The 16,299-nt window shown below is 51.7% G+C and overlaps 1 protein-coding gene across 4 annotated transcripts in view; it reads left to right on the top strand.

The window, feature by feature from the left end:
* The first annotated feature begins 7,588 nt into the window (after window positions 1-7,588).
* The window catches only part of ATP2B4 (ATPase plasma membrane Ca2+ transporting 4), a 92,140-nt gene continuing 83,429 nt past the window's right edge, over window positions 7,589-16,299 (top strand). For 3 of the 4 annotated variants that reach the window (XM_059413152.1, XM_059413149.1, XM_059413151.1), the window contains exon 1: window positions 7,589-7,982. The gene's annotated coding sequence lies outside the window, so the exon portion shown is untranslated. Of the gene's footprint in view, window positions 7,983-8,790; window positions 9,269-16,299 lie in introns of those variants that run through there. The other variant, XM_059413150.1, reaches the window with a different exon arrangement.

Here is a 16,299-nt window from a genome sequence, read left to right on the forward strand (position 1 = left end):
GGGGGGGGGGGGGGGGGGGAGTACTGGGCTAGCCGTCAGAAGACCTCTGTTCTAGGGGCATCTGGGTGGCTCAGTGGGTTAAGCTTAGGTCATGATCTCAGGGTCCTGGGATTGAACCCCACATCAGGCTCTCTGCTCAGTGGGGAGCCTGCTTCCTCCCCACCTCTCTGCCTGCCTACTTGGTGATCTCTCTCTCTGTCAAATAAATAAATAAAATCTGAAGAAGAAGAAGAAGAAGAAGAGGAAGGAGGAGGAGGAGGAGGAGGAGGAGGAGGAGAAGGAGACCTTTGTTCTATTCCTGCCTGCCAAATGTGGTGATCTCAAGTAGTTCAGTCAATCTGTCTGTCCGAGCCTCAGTTTCCCCATCTGCAGCATGGGAATAATACCTCACACCCCCTTCTCCCTATCACATAGGACTATTGCAAGGGTCAAATTAAACATCCCATGCAGAAAAAGCACTTTGAAAATTGTCGAGTTCTCTGCAAACACAGACGAGTCCGTGGACACTCTGGAGTAGAGGACCCAGGAGATGGGGCAGACCGTAAATTCTTGTCTGGCATGGGGGCCAGGAAGGATCCTTGCAGTTGGGTTTTCTTTGATCTGCATTTGAAATTTAATGAGCACTTAAGGCATTGCTGACACTCTAATTAGGATTAAAAATTAAATTCAAAAGCCATCACTCGTTCCCTTCCTTCCACACTCACTCCCTCGGCTCTGCTGAGCACAGCCATTAACCGAAAACTATTTTTAAAGTTGCTGTACACTCATTTGCTCTGCACTGAAACAAATGAAAGACAAATATTTTGTTAGAAAAACAAATCACGAACCAAACTAGAGTTTAAAAAAACAAAAAACAAAAAAACAAATCGAAAACCTACTTAATGAGTTCAAAGTAAAATTAACACCAAACCACTACAGCATCAAAAAAACAGCGGAACCAGAATACAATCGGAATAGCAAAACAGGCCTCCAAGTAAATCGAACTGATTCTTCAGATCACCGAAGGCCCTGGATCCAAAAGAAACCGCTCTCGAGCCTCACCTCCATGGGCTCTGGCTTTCCCGCATCAGATTCTGTACTCCTTCCTTTCCCCAGATGCCTACTGATGCCCCAGAGGCGCTGAATCCCTGGGGATGCGGATATGAGGGAGACAGTCCCCTCCACCCAGGACCACGTGGTCCGACAGGCTTGCCCTCTGCATGCATACTGGCACTGCCCAGCGCCAGTGCCTTCCCCCAGTACTGCTCTGCCCAACATGGCCCAGTACAACAGAGTTCTCGGCACCCCCACTGAACCTTGTGATTGCCAGCATCAGAGCCTGAAACCGTCAGTACACCAAAAACCCAAAACCTCAACAAACAAAAATTGAGCCACAAAGACCTCTGCGGTGACAAAGATTGGCGATCCTCTGAGACCAGCTTGTTCAAGCCAGCAGAGGAAGCGTACTCTGATTTAATTCAGCATCGCACCCCTGCCCTTCCGACACCACGCCTTCTAACGACTGCAGTTAAGGGCTGTCCCATCCAGTCCTCTCCGCAGGAATGGCAGGAAGTGGGAAAAATGAAATTGCTGCCTGTCGGGAGTAGATGACCACCCACACTCAGCAAGGGGGAGAGCTGGAAGCCGGGCCTCCTGTGGAGGACCCAGCAAGGTTCCTGCAGGGGTGAAAATGGCCCTGAGACAGCTGCTGAGATTTGCTCCTTGGTCACACAAATACAGCCAGAACTGTCCAACCGCGTCGCCCTTGGACCCTCCCAGCTGAAGCCAACTATTGTCTTCCCAGGGGCAGAGAGCTCCCTATCTGATTGCTGGCGCAGCCCTTCCCACAGACTCAGGCGCAAGCTGTTTGACTATATTATCTATCATCTTGGGGGCTGAACCTTGGCTGTGTTATCTAGTTGCAGCCTCCTTTTATCTTTTGTCATCTAGGCTCAGGCCAATTTTAAGGACTTTCTGTCTCGATGACTCTGCCTGTCCCTCTTAACCCCCTGTCCCTATGGGGGCACGTTTGTCCCTGAGCCCTTGGGGCCAACCTGTGGCTGCATCAGTTTCCCCAGCTCTGACTTCCTGGATCCAGTTTCCTCCTCTTGCCCGGGGTTATGTATGACAAGGACCGGAGGCATGGGGACAGATGTTGTTTGGATAAAGAGCTTGCCTTCAGCCATCACCAGACTCCTTTGCAGGGGAGTGGGAAGAGAGACACTGGGAAGAATTTCAAAGTCCAGCTGGCTCCCCACCAGCTAGAAGAAGCCATCCCCCAAAGGCTCCAGCCCACCTCTAACTTCCCCTTCACTAGACTGTCTTTGGCTTTTTCATCTAGATCCAAGTTTTAGACATGATCACACACTTTTTTGGTGTTATCTCTCTCTCTCTCTCTTTTTTTCCAGATTACTTTTATTTTTTATTTGAGAGAGAAAGGGCACTTACACACTCGCCTGTGCTATGGGGAGGGGCAGCAGGAGAGGGAGCAAGAAACTTAAGCACGCTTAAGCCCCTCCCAGGGCTCCATCCCCAAAACCCAAGATCATGACCCAAGCCAAAACCAAGAGTCAGACACCACACACTGCATCACCCAGGTAACACTGTTGTTATCTATTTTATGTGTCTCCACAGCTAGATGGGAGGCTTCTAGAGGACAAGGACTGTGTTATATATAACTATGTTATATGAAACTGCCCAGCACGGCACCGGGCATGGGTCACCCCTGCTTGCCCCCTAGGTTTCCAATCTACCTTCCATACTGTTGCTACAGCAAGCTTGCTCAACACAGACCCAAAGGGGCCGCTCAGCGCCCTTAGTAGTCCAGTCCCCCAGCCTGCGCTCCATCCTTCTTACCTCTGTACCTCTTTGCTCATGCCATTATCCTCAGGGGTCTACCCCACCCACTCCTCCAAAACATACTAAAGCTTACTCCTCAAGGTTTTTCAGGTATCTCCAAATACCATCTCTTTTCTAGAATCTTCTAACATTCTTTTTTTTTTTTTTTAAGATTTTATTTATTTATTTGACAAAGATCACAAGTGGGCAGAGAAGCAGACAGAGAGAGAGAGAGAGAGAGGAGGAAGCAGGCTCCCCACGGAGCAGAGAGCCCGATGCAGGACTCCATCCCAGGACCCTGGGATCATGACCTGAGCTGAAGGCAGAAGCTTTAACTCACTGAGCCACCCAGGCGTCCCTAGAGTCTTCTAACATTCTTGTCAGAAGAAATCAGTCCCTGTGTCCATAGAAGTATGGTAGTCATTGCTGTTAATCTCTTACCTTGCCTAATTTACAGATTAAACTTGATCATAGGTATGTAAGTAGGTGCATATAGGGAAAAACATAACATAGCTAGGATTCAGTACTATCCAAAGCTTTAGGTGTCCCCTGGGGGTCTTGGAACATAAGTGAGGTGGGGTGGGGGGTACTAGTGTGGGTCGTCTGGGTGGTTCATTGGTTAAGCAGCTGTCCTCAGCTCAGGTCATGTTCCCAGGGTCCTGGGAATGAGCCCCAGCTCAGGCTAATTGCTTAATGGAGAGTCTGTTTCTCCTTCTCCATCTCCCTGCCACTCCCTCTGCTTATACTCTCTCTCTGTCAAATAAATAAAATCTTTTAAAAAAAGTAGGGGGGGACTACTATATTTTCACACTTCACTTTTTAACACGTATTATCTAGCACTCAATAAATATATTTCAAAGAACAACTATAACACCTTCCTTCTATTGTGGTTACTTACGCTACTAATATATATTTTTTCCTCTCCTAAACTATAAGCTTTATTATCTCTGTGCATCTTGTCTGGGCCCAGTGGATGTTGAAGCCGTTCAACATTCAAGAAATGCATCCTGATTTGAATAGTAGGTATCCAGTAATGAATACAATGAATGAATAAAATTCACTGAAATGAGTATGCCTGAATGGTAGATACCAGCTCAAAGGGTTTCTATATGACTTTCTGTATCACCTCGTACCAGGGACCAAAAAACCCAAATTAGTGTAGCTTATGCATGCATAATGAGTCACATAACCAGCTCATTCGTAGGAACAGGAAGAGCACAGTGGGATATGAGGTACAGTTGACTGAAATGTTGCCAGGACTCACTCTTCCCCTCTCCTTTCAGCCTTTCTCCCCATGTAAGCTTTACTCTTTCCCACAGGCCGCCTTCTTCCGGGTGCAGGAAACATGGCCGCTGAAAATTCAGGAGGCTCGCACCTCACAGTGTCCTCTGCTGGAGGGAAGCAAACCTTGTTCTCTCGGTGGTCCTAAGTTCAAAAATCCCAGGAAAGGATCTAATTGGCTCAGTTTGGGCCAATTAGGGGTGGGACCACTAGTAAAATGACAATTCCCTTGTTAACAGTGAGAAGAAAGATAGTCTTCAAATGAGGTGAGGAGAATCTGCCAGTGTGATCTGGGGAACTCCTGAGGGAGCTCTCAAGGGGCCAGACGAACATATTCTGTTAAACACCTAAGGGAGAGACAAGGCTGAATGCACTTTCTTCAAATGAGAGGAGGGGTGGGGACAGGGTCTGCTATGAAGGCCACCCTGCCGAGACTGGCCTGCTCTAGGGAGGCCATGGCCCAGCGGTGGGGATAAGAAGAAAAGGGGCCTCCTTGGAGGCTGGGGCAGTATCAGCTATACACAACAGCCCAGGCAGAAACCTTTGTGGGTAGACGTACCCCCTCCATCTTGCCAAGGTGGGGGGAGGGGCACAAATCCACTGTCTTACATTTAGTGGTTATTTCTATGGGTCGATTGAATTTATCTGTTCTAGACCTCAAGCCTGCTGCTGGAAGAAATAAGCCACGGAGGCTTCTGGGGTTTCCAGAAAGCACAGGTTTTTGTGGCTGGCTTAGCTGCAGAGATCAGGCTAAAGACCCCTAAAGTCACCTTGACCCACCTCTCACATCCTCCCCTCTTGCCTCCACAAGGGCTGGGGGCTGGAATGGGGTGGAGGGTTCCTCTTCTCTCATCCCACCACCCCCCACCTGGGCAGGGGGCAGCCCTGGGCTCTGAGAGAAGGGAGGACCAGCCAGCCAGAGGTGGGACACACAAGGGAGCCTCTCTGGCGGCGCCTCCCCCCCAAAGCCTGTCTCCCCAAAACTCCCCAGGGAGTTTGAAGAGAGGATCTTGCCTTTCACATACTAACCAGCTAGCAACTGACATCATGTCTCAGCCCCCACATACCAGGCAGCCGAAGTCGACTTCTCCTTTAATGGGACCACACATCTGGCCTAACTTGTTACTCCCCCAAGACAAGTTTACTGAACAGTTAGGCAATGCTTCCACGCACAGTCACTGCAGACAAGCTTAAAATATACTTTAATACATTTAAAGCACCATTCTGGAGACTGGCTTTCTCAGGATAAAGATGCAACTGACACTCATTGGGCTCTGAAATGTCAGGTTATGGCAATCCAGCAGGAAGCCCGACAAGCTGTTAAATCTGAAGCCTGCTCGTGGAGTCCTTTCCTTCCATTCCCATGTCTTCCCCAACAGCCCATCTGGGCTCCTGAAGCTGACATTTGGGTAGGACTTCCCAAACTCTAACAAGGTATGTCCCGATCCCTGCCAGCAGGTCCTCCGAATGCCCTGGGGGAGGTGGGGTGGGAGGGGCCCAAGAAGTTGGGAGAGGGTGGGGAGTGAATGAAAACCAAACTCACCCTTGGGTGAAGCTTGGAAAGAAATCCATGGATGGGGGCGCCTGGGTGGCTCAGTGGGTTAAGCCTCTGCCTTCAGCTCAGGTCATGATCTCAGGGTCCTGGGGTTGAGCCCGCATCTGCCTCTCTGCTCAGCGGGGAGCCTGCTTCCCCCTTTCTCTCTGCCTGCCCTTCTCCCTACTTGTGATCTCTCTCTCTCTGTCAAATAAATAAATAAAATCTTAAAAAAAAAAAAAAAAGAATTCCATGGATGGTTTCCATAGAAGGTGCTATGTGCTCCCCCTTATCCCTGCAATCTTCTACCAGCTGGGCAGGAGAGAAGCAGCACAGGACAGGCAGAGGCTTATTTTGGACCTGGTTCCCCGGATGGATGACACCAGACAGTCTCCATCTTGGGGAACTCTAAGTTCTGTGCCCAGCGTAACAAATCTAAAACAGTTTCTTTCTTTTTATCTGTTTAACTTTCCCTGGGTTCAGAAATAGGATGAGTATGAGTTACTGAGAAGCAGCGGGATAGGAAAGTAAAGAGAGGAGAAAAGGACCCAAATGTTAGGAAATCAGAGACGATGCTAAAGGACAGAAGGAAAGTAGACCCTAGGAGTCTAATTCACAAGTCTGTTTCTCCTTGTGCCTATGGTTCTCCATCCCGGGGCGGGGAGGACAGGATGCAAAGCAGGGCAGGGATGGTGTGAAGGGCTGGATTAGGCTGAATGGATCTAAGAGGCCTTTTCCCGAAGCCCTGAAGTTCTGCTGGGTCACCTTTTTCACTGCACAGTTGACAACCCTAACCTGTGAAGTATAGATCAACGTGCCTTCCAGAAGCACATGAACATGAATGAGTGGTGTGCCGAGGTAGGTGTGGGAATAGATCAGTCAATGTAGATGTGTTGTGTGAATCAGTGGATGGTACATGTTTGTACTTGAAAGCTACAATCAAAATCCAGGCAAAAGCTATGGGTGGCACTCTTGCACAGTGCTGGTGGGGGTGTGGCTGTGGAGGCGTGATTAACAATTTATAGGCTGTGTATAAGTGTGCATGGATGCTGGAGTGAGGGCAAATGAACATGGAAATGTGTGTTGGAGCAGGACACAAGCACAGGAAAATTCATGGACTTTGGAGTCGGTCTGACTTAGCTTTGCATCCTGGCTCTGTCCTTAACCATGTGTATAAATAACCTTGGGCCAGACACTGGTCCTCAATTTCCCCAACTCTGAAATGAGGATGATAATAAGTGCCTGCCAAGATTGCCGGGAGCATCGGAAATAATACCATGCATGCAAAGCTTTTCTGCTTTAGCCCACACACAGTAGGGCTCATAAGAAAGCAGCTATTATCATGCACTGTGGATGGGCCCCTGGTAGGTAGGGAGGCAAGAGGGAGCAAAATATGACCCAGGATCCTGTGTGTGTGAAGTCTGGGTGAGGAGGTGTGTGCTATGATTTGTGTGAAAGCAAAGAGTGTGCATCCAAAGCAATTCCTTCTCCTCCAGGGAGCCCCCTATTGAGACGGGGGAAGGAGGGTGGAGGGCCAGTGACCAAGGTGTAGCCGACACCTTGGGTTTTGAGGTCCTGGGTCCAAGTGAGTAAGAGGATGAGAGGCCCTTCTGAGCTGCAGGAAACCAACCTCCCAGCAGAAGCTTCCTTTTTTTCCCTCCACCCAGCAACGGTAGAACACCACCACCCACATCCACTCCCCACCTCCACTCCCCACCTCCACCCCCCACCCTACTTTCCTTCCCACAAGCGACAGCAAGGGCGGGGAGGAAACCCGAGAGAAGAGAGGATTCCTCCCCTCCATTTCTCCATTCCCCCTTAAGACAAACCAGGAAGCAGCTGCAGCTCGAAATCGTGCCACCTTAACAGTAGAGTAATGGTCTGGCCTCCAGCCAAGCCCCACCTCCGTCCCAGCTCTCGCTCCTCCCCCTTCTCCTCCCTCAATGCTCCAGAGCTGGTGAGCAAGATTCTGGCCGGAGTTGGCTGGAGCTGTTGCCATGACAAGCATTTTCTTAGGAGAGCTCTGCTGTTGAGACCGTCCAAAGCTGGGGGTTGAGGGGGAAAGCACGAACTTCCTGGGGAACCATCCCTCTGAGGAGAGCAAGGCCAGAGACACCGGTCCAGCACCCATTTTCTTCCCGGAACCTGAGCGGTCCTTCCCTTGGCCGGGGGAGGAGACCCAGCCCACTCCCCGGCGGTAGCTGGAAAGGCGAGAGAGCAAAGCCAGCATCAATAACGTGGTTGCCACACTGGGGAGACCAGTGGGTGGTCACCCCCATCCTACCCCGTCCATGGAAACCCGGAGGGAGAGTCCCGCTTGAAGAAGCCTGAATCTTTGCTAGAAAGAGAGGTAGGCTTGCAGAGAATGAATTGACTCGAGATTTGCAAACTTTGTTTCTTTCTTTGCTCTCAATGGCTTCTAAAACTCCCTAGCATGTTTCTTGCCTAGCGGGTTTCTTGCCACTGGGTTTGGAGTGTGTGTGTTTGTGTGTGTGCATGTGTGTCTGTGTGTGTGCACGCACAGATTTGTCAAACACTGTATTTCCTAGATTCCGTTCTGAGAGACCGCGTAATCAAACAAGTGATTTCTTTCTCTTTTCCTAGTTTTTGTCATTCCTGGGCCGTGGGGGGTAGGGCGATGGAGAGACTGTCTTTCTCACACCCAAACTGCGCTTTTGGAAAAAGCATTTATTTCCCTCCATCCGTTCCTGCCCTCCCCCTCCCCCTTGGCTTGGGAATGAGACGCAGAATGGAAAACTGTTGCAAAAATATTTTCCGCGTCTGTTCCCTTTCTCCAAAGCCCCAAAGAGAGATGGAAAAAAAAAAAAAAAAAAAAAAAAAACTGAGAAAAAAATTTTAAGAGGGAGGGCGTGCGAGGAGGGACGGGGAGGGGGGCGGGGGGGGGGGGGGGGGATGGAGGTTGGAGAAGTTGGGGGGGTAGGGAGGGTAGTGCACAAATTCACAAATTAAATTTCTTTAGCTTCGTGGAGAAACCTCAGCAGTTTCTCTGCCGCTTGCAAAACATCCTCAGACTTTCACGTCTATAATTAGCTGTGGAAAAAGCTGGGAGTTCCCTCGCCCCGCTGTTGTTGAGTGTGTGCCGAGCGTCAAGAACCAACTGTTTGAGTGTCTCTGAGGGCACCGCCCCACACATCTCTGGTCCCACGGGGGAGGAAAGAGCAGGGGGTGAAGTTGGAAAGTTTGCAGTTCCAGGGCTGGTGCCTGTGGAGCTGGTGAGCGTTGGGCGGCTGGGGGTTGGTCACAGGCATCCTGGGGAGGGTCCCCAAGCGTCCTGAGCCAGGGCGCCGTCTTGCAGAAGAGCTGGAAATGGGGCCGGGATGGTCCCTCCCGCTCTCCTGCACACGCTCGCTCCCTCACATACTTGGCTGGCTCTTGGGGTGGAGGAGGCCGGCTGGCACCCTCCCCAAGGCGAGGCCCGCCTCCCGCACTCCCGCGTCTCCGAAGGACCCACCGCTCTTCTCCAGCTGCGTGGGGCGGGGTGGGGGGGGGGGACGCGGGAGTGGCCTGCGCATCCCGGGAGCGAGTGGGCACTCTGCTGGCCAGAGGCACCTCCCCCGGGCATTCCTGCCGGACTTACAACAACTTGCAGACGCGGTGTCGGCGCCGGCTGGCCTGGTAGGGGGGATGTCGGATGGAGAAATCGCGGGCACGCAACTGACGCGGCGGGGGAGGGGAAGTGAATCCCGGGCTACAGCGCCATCTCCTCTGGGTGGGGTGTCTGGCTGCAGATCCTCCCCTCCCTTCTAGAGCTCCTCCCCAGAGCTGCCCCTTCTTGCCCTTCCTATTCCGAAGCCCCCTTGCAGCCCCCTCAGCGCCGGCTCTCTTTCCGTGGAAGAAAGGGAAGAGACCAGGGTCATCCTAGGCTGGGACAAACCGTGGAGGGGGCGCCTAGGCGGTCAGGACGGGCTGGCTGGGGAAAGGTGAAGGAGGAGGAGGGCAGGAGGAGGTGGTGGCTCCAGTGGCTTAGTGAGGGGGTCCGGCTTGGCTAGGGGTGGTGGCGTGGGGAGCGGGCGCTGGGAGGTGGGTCCTGGACCTGAAGCTGACGGATCAGCGGGGTCGGTCTGGGGGAGGGGTGGGGGGGAAGGAAGCACCTGCCTTCTGCCCCAGCTGGTTTGGTTGGACGGGTACTAAAGGTGGGAGCTTAGCAGCTGGGAAGAAGGAAGCAAAGGACTGTTGGAGGAGAGATTAAATGGGGGCCCAGGGAGCAACAGGAACCAGTTTTTATTTTGAGGCGTTGGATGACTGATCTGAGTGCACTCCAAGGCCAGGCAGCTTCTCCCTCCCTGTCTCCTGATGGAGAATGAAGTGAGGCCTTCCCCAACGGGCAGGTGACCGAAGACAGGATCCGTGCTCTTGCTCTGTAGGAAAGGGGGAGGAGGATCCATTTCTCCCCTCCTGCTGGGGAGCCCCATCCCCCTGCCACCATCTTGCTGAGGTTCAACCCGAAATCACCCCTCCCCCGCGCGCGCCCTGCCACCGCGGGGGCCCATAATTCCACCATCCCAGCGGCTGGCCTTCCTACTTTCAGTGCTCTGACTAGGGGTAGGTTCTGGTGGGTTCGGGGAGGGCTTGTCCCCGAGGAGCAGGTCCCTATCTAGAGCGCGCCGAGGCGCCGGCTCTCCCATTCCCCGACCCCGCCGAGGCCTGGAGTTGCGGGGCTCGGGCGATGGGGGCACCTCTCTTCTGTTCCCGCCTGTGCTGCAGCACACCCGCGGCCCCCGGGCTCCTGGCGGCCGGCGCCCCGCCCCGTCGCGGCCTCTCCCGCAGCTCGGCTCCGCCCCCCGGCGCTGCCTTCCCGCGAGTACTCCGCGCGGGAGGCGCCGGAGCCGCCGAGCCCAGGTTTGCTGCCTCCCGGCCTGTGCTGAGCCTCCAGCCCCTCCCCGGCCCGCCGCCACCTCCGTGTCCCCGGCTGGATTCAAGGGCAAGTCTGGATTCGAGGCTGGATCGAAGGAGGCACAGTCTTAGCCCCGGGACTCTCAGCACAGTACCTGACATGTTACAAGGTGCTTGGTCAACGTTTGTTGAAAGAAGGAGTGACATTTCGGGAGAGCCGGAGAATCGCCCCTCCTCGGGGCTGATGCCTAGCTAGCCCTGTGGGCTTCAGTTCCCCTCCGCACAATGGAAAGACTGCGCCCGCTGTAATGGTGGGAGGGAGTGGCTGAGTCAGATTTGTCCGATCTCTGTGGTCTTTGGTGTCAGAACAAAGTCAAAATGGGAACGCCCAGTCAAGGGCAGAAGGAGAGCAGTTAGTTTGCCCAGGGTCTGAGTGCCGGGAGAAGGCACGTGGTGTGGAGGAGGGGGTGGCGGTCCCTGAGCAATGATGCTGGGAGCCTCAGTCTTCCCCAGCCTGGGCTGGAGGGTCTTCAGAGGGAAGAGAGCCCCTGGGGCTACTGGCCCAGCCCGGAGTCAGCTGCCACCTGTCAGCTACTCTACATTCCACGGGAAACTGCCTCTATTTCAAGAATTTAGCTGCTCCCAGTAATCCTCATGGGCCCTTTTCTCTTTTGGTTTATGTTCTTGGTCTGGGACCCAGTGCCCAAAGACATGGATAAACTCTGCCTGTTTGGGGCCTTCCAGATCCAGGAAGCTTTGTAAGGAGGAAAGAAGGGCGGTGGTTCTGGCTCCCCAGGACCTTAAGGAGCATGTTTGGCTTAGGTGTTTGACCCAGGTGTTCTGCCCAGGTGTTTGATTTGACCTTGAAGAGGAATGCTGGACCCTGAGCCCTCACTGCTTTCCCTGGAGGAATTCTTCTAGCACTTTGATGTCTTCCCCCAGCCTACCGCTCAGATAGCACTCCCTTCCCAGCCTAGGTCCCTGCTCCTCCGACTTGATTCCCATCATTGGTCAGACTGGGAGGACTTCCTTTCCCCTGCTCATTTCCCGTTTCCCCTTTCTGTAGAGTGGGTCATAGAAAGAGAGCAGCCCCTGGGGCTGGAGTCTCCAAGGTTTGTGTGGAATGTTTTGTGCTTCCTCTCCCAACATCTCTCTTTGTCGCCTTTTTCCTCTTTCCCTGGTATGAGCCAGGCTTGCTCCACTGACTTATTTCCTCTGCACGTGTTAAAAGAGAAATGACAGGGACTTCTAGATTCTGCCTCCACCTTAAGCCAGCCCACTGCGGTCAGCCCACAGTCCTGTGGGAGGGAAACCAGGCAGGATCCAGTTAGGACCAGAGCCAAGGGCTCCTGGTCAGCACAGGAGCTCTTGGAGCCAAGTTGTGTTGGGGAGTGGGCGGGGATGAGATGTGGAGAGACCAAAGGAGAGAAAAGGGAGGTGAGAATCAGGCAGCAAGGGGCAAGGATCCCTTCTCTCCACTGCCTTCCCCACTCTAATTCCTCTCTGGCTGATGTCTTCAGCTTCATCCCTTCTCCGTGCTCTGATTTCCTAAGTGAAGTACAGAAAGCTCTAGGATAATTCAGGATGATGAACTGGGATGGCATCGGTGAGACCCCTTTGCCAGATCACTAGGGCAGGGGCAGTGTGAGGCTGTGTCTTTACTGGTGGGGAGGTCAAGGACTCTCAGATAGAGGCTCAGGGAAACTCTCAGCTCAGAACACCTCTCCCAGGATCCACCTAGGTTGCAAAGTCAGTGCTAAAAGTGCAATCCAGTACAACTCCTAGAGAGGGCAAGCCAGCAGTATCTAACCAAACAGCGTACGCATTTACCCAACAGTCCTACTTCTAGGAACTTATCCAGAAAATGCACATTCACAGATACAAGAAGACATATGCACAAGGTGATTCTTTAAGGCATATTTGTAACAGGAAAGGAAATCACTGGAAACTACCCAATGGCCATCTTTAACAGACTGGCTGAATGAACAACAGCACATCTACTCACTGGAGTACTATGCAGCCAAAAAAAGTAGGAGCTCCGTGAACTGATATGACATGATTTCTAGCATATGTTAAATGGAAGATACGAGATGGTAAAGAGTCTGTGTAGTATGCCACCTTTGCATTGAGAAAGCAAGAGAAGTAAGAATAGTTTTTTGCAAACACTCACACTGACACACACACACACAAACACAAACACATACAAAGGTTAAACCGGAACTTAATTTAAATGGTTACCTGTAGGGTGGGTGGGAACAAGGTAGAGGAGATAGAGATGGGAATGAAACTTTACTATGACACTTTTTTAGACAGTTTTGGGTTTTGTACCGGTATAAATATTTTACATAGTTACCAGTTAAATTAGATCGCAGAGAAAGAAAACAGTAAACCCCAAAACCGACCGCAACAGAAGTAATGAACCTAACTGAATGTCCATTTGATTACTCGTCAAAGAAAATAATTAATTCAAGTAATTTTTTTGGTGTAATGCCTCAATGCTTAGTGGAATGTATATTCTTGGTATAAAAAGAACTACAAAAAAAATCTTGAACTTTACTTTATCAATGTGTTATTAGTCATGGTTGGAGTCAGAAATTGGAAACAGTTTTTTGTTTATTATAGGATAGATCTAATGAGTAACCATATTGATAGCTTTGGAAATGAGGGTTTCACTATGGAAGAAGAGAGACAGAAATACAGAACTGGGGAAGGTGAGGCAGAACCCCGTGATCCTTTAACTCCTAGGCCTATTCCCTGGAAGGGTCTAGAAGCAGTGCTACCCGGTAACGGTGAGCACATCTGGCTCCCAGATGTTTCTTTCTAAGGACCACTGCCCCCCCCCCCAACCAGAAAGCAGTGCTCCCTGGAGAAATGGCAGGTTCTAAGTGTGGGACTGGGGACATACACGTGAATCATGTGATGCCAGAAAGCTAGAACATGCTCGTGGCCAAAGGACACCAGAGTTGGCTTCAGAAGGCTCCCCCCCCGAATGCAGTTTTGGGACACATTGAGCCTTGAAAAGAATAAGAGTAGTAGATTGTGAGACACCGAATAAAAGATGCCGCGAGTCCATTCTGATGGTTAAAGTGGGACAGGGAGGGAAACCGCTTAGCAAAAAGATGCCAACTAATGAAAGATGGCGGCACTGACAGACCTTGACATTTCCCAGTTTGCGACCCCTCATGTAGTAGCTGGTACGCGCCAGGCTTTACTAATGAATGCTAAACCCGTTGGGTGAAAGGTTGATCTATCTCAGTGCCTGTCACCTCATGAATTACTTACTCCCTGCAAAATGAAACACCTGCCTTTGCGACGGGGACATTCAGCACTGATCCCCATAACCCAATAACCAAACATCGGCCCTAGCGGGCCCACCCAGCCCAAATTCCTCCTGATGAGTGAGACGTCACCTGTAGTCTTGTCAAAAATGCTTATCTGGAATCTAATCGTGAGGAGACCACAGGCAAATCTAAAATGTGAGCCATTCCACGTGACTGCGGACTGAGGCTTCAAAAAAGTGGATGTCATTAGTAGAAACGTTGAAATTGTGTGCCAAGGCAGAAGGGCAGGAAGGCAGAAGCCAGGCCAGATGTAAAGAAGCTAAAGAAACATTATGGCCAAAGGCCATGAATAACCCTTAAATGGATCTTGGGTCAAAAAAAAGAAAAGACCATAAGAGACATTCTGGGACAGGTATGAGATGATATGTCATTATTAATTGTTAATGATGTCACAGTGGTAATGAGAATGGTTTTGTAAGAGAATATTCTCATTCTTAGAGAGTATGCAAAAGTATTTAGGGGCCAAGGGTTTGCAGGTGATTGTCCAGTGGTTCAGCAAAAATAGTACGGTGTGTGGTATGTATGTGCGTACAAAATAGTAGCAATCAGTGATTCTCAGTGAAGGGTCTGGAGTTGTTTATGGTACTGTTTTTTTTCTCAGTTTTGGAGTTTTTCTGATACTAAGCTGGGGAGAGACATCAATACCCAGGAAGGACCCTTAGGTTCCGGGACTCCTCTCTCTCCTCTCCCAGACTCCTGACCCACAGGACCACCCTTTCTCAGTTCCCCCAGCCCCGCCCCATACAACACAGGGAGGGGGCATCTGGACAGCGTGGTTTCCCCTGGGGGTCCTCCTTCTCTCCCTCACTGCTGTCAGCACCACGCTTTCCAAACTTCCGGGTGGGAGCAGCTGGGCACAGTTGGGTGGGCCAGCCGGGCCAGGGGCAACAGGTGGGAGCAGGCATTTCCCCACCATGCTGCGGGCCAGCTGAGAAAGGGTAGGAGCTGCAGGCTTTCAGAATCATCCACCTCCTTTTTGGGGAGGGGTCCCAGGCTAGGAGAGGAGGAGTCCACTGACGGCCCCAAGGCTGTTTCTAACCAGCCTTTTGTATCCCTTCTGAATTCTGTAATTCGGTGATTCTCAAAGAAGCTGGCAATGCCTGCCCTAAGCCTTCATGCTTGGGCTAAGCAAGGCCTTCCCGGCCCACGCCCGCCCCCCGCCCTCCTTGGCAGGGACCTGCACCCGCTGCACTGTCAGTGACCCAGATCATCACCATGCTATCCACCCCCGCCTTTCCAGCCTGGTCCCAGCTCTGGAGAGAGATCAGGTTTCCAGGACTGCCATTCTCTCTCTCTGTGTCTCTCTGTCCCCTCCCTGGAAACCCTGGCATGACTCAGGGCTCTTTTCATGCAGGGGAGGGCTATCGATCCCTTAGTCAATTCCCCTTCTGTCTTGCTAGGAAGCCTGTAAGAGCGCGAGCCAGGAAGTTGAAAGGGGGCAGACAGGGCAGAGTTTGTCCTCGGGAGCTGCCACGCCTGCCAGAAGAGCATGGGACCGGGAGTCAGAAAACTGGTGATCTGGCCTTCCTGTGTGACCTTGACTAAGGCGGTGATGTCTCTGGGCCTTTGTCTCCCCCACTGTAAAATGAAACCAGGCTTGGTTGGACAAGGGCATTTCTGATTCAAGGCTCCTTTTCTACAAAAGGGTAAAATTCTCAGTGCCCAAACTGAACTCTTTTTATCTTAGGGCCTAGCACAATGTAGCACAGAAGCCTGTTGCCCAGTTGAGTCCTTCTATCAGGATGACCAGAGGTAAGGAGTCGTAAAGGAATCTGTCCTGGGGACAGCCATTCTTGAAGTTCGGGAGTAGGACAGGCCCTAAGACACCCCCACCTCACCTGCCTGGATGGTGGATTAAGATGTATCTATGCAGTACCTTTCAAAGCCACAATTCTGCTCTGTCCTAAGCCAGAAATGAAGGAAAATCAGCTAGAGATACAGAAGGTCCAAGCCTTCGGGGGTTTGCTCTCTCCTAGGGAACGTGACAAAGGTATGAGACTGAACCACGGACCATATGAAATTGCCGAGATGCAACCACTTTGGACCTATAAAAGGCAATCTCATATGGTGCAGCCTCGCAGGAACGTTAGCAGTTATTGGAAATCAGTGACTGCACTCCGTGCTGTGAGATAGATGTTTTCATCTGAACTGTGTGTCGGGTTTGGAGAAATTTGGCCATCTGCTGGGCCAGCCTGCCCTCCCTCTCAATCCAGACTTTTGGCCTTGGAGGTAGATACATCGGCCAAACCCTTGTCCGGACTCTGGCCGAGATTCCAACATTAGCCTTTCTTCGTAACTGACCAGGTCAGCTGCCCACAGGGGAGAGAGGGGAGTGCTGTCCATCCACAGTCTACTATTCCTCTGCCCCGAATGCCCTGCCTCATGTCTTGGGAGTTAAGGCTGGACAAAAGTCAGAAAGGAGCAAATCAGAAGTACCCACTCTGTTCTTCGTCTCCCTGCCCCCCCCCCCCC

This window comes from Mustela nigripes, chromosome 10 (genome assembly GCF_022355385.1).
Source record: "Mustela nigripes isolate SB6536 chromosome 10, MUSNIG.SB6536, whole genome shotgun sequence".
NCBI lineage: Eukaryota > Metazoa > Chordata > Mammalia > Carnivora > Mustelidae > Mustela > Mustela nigripes.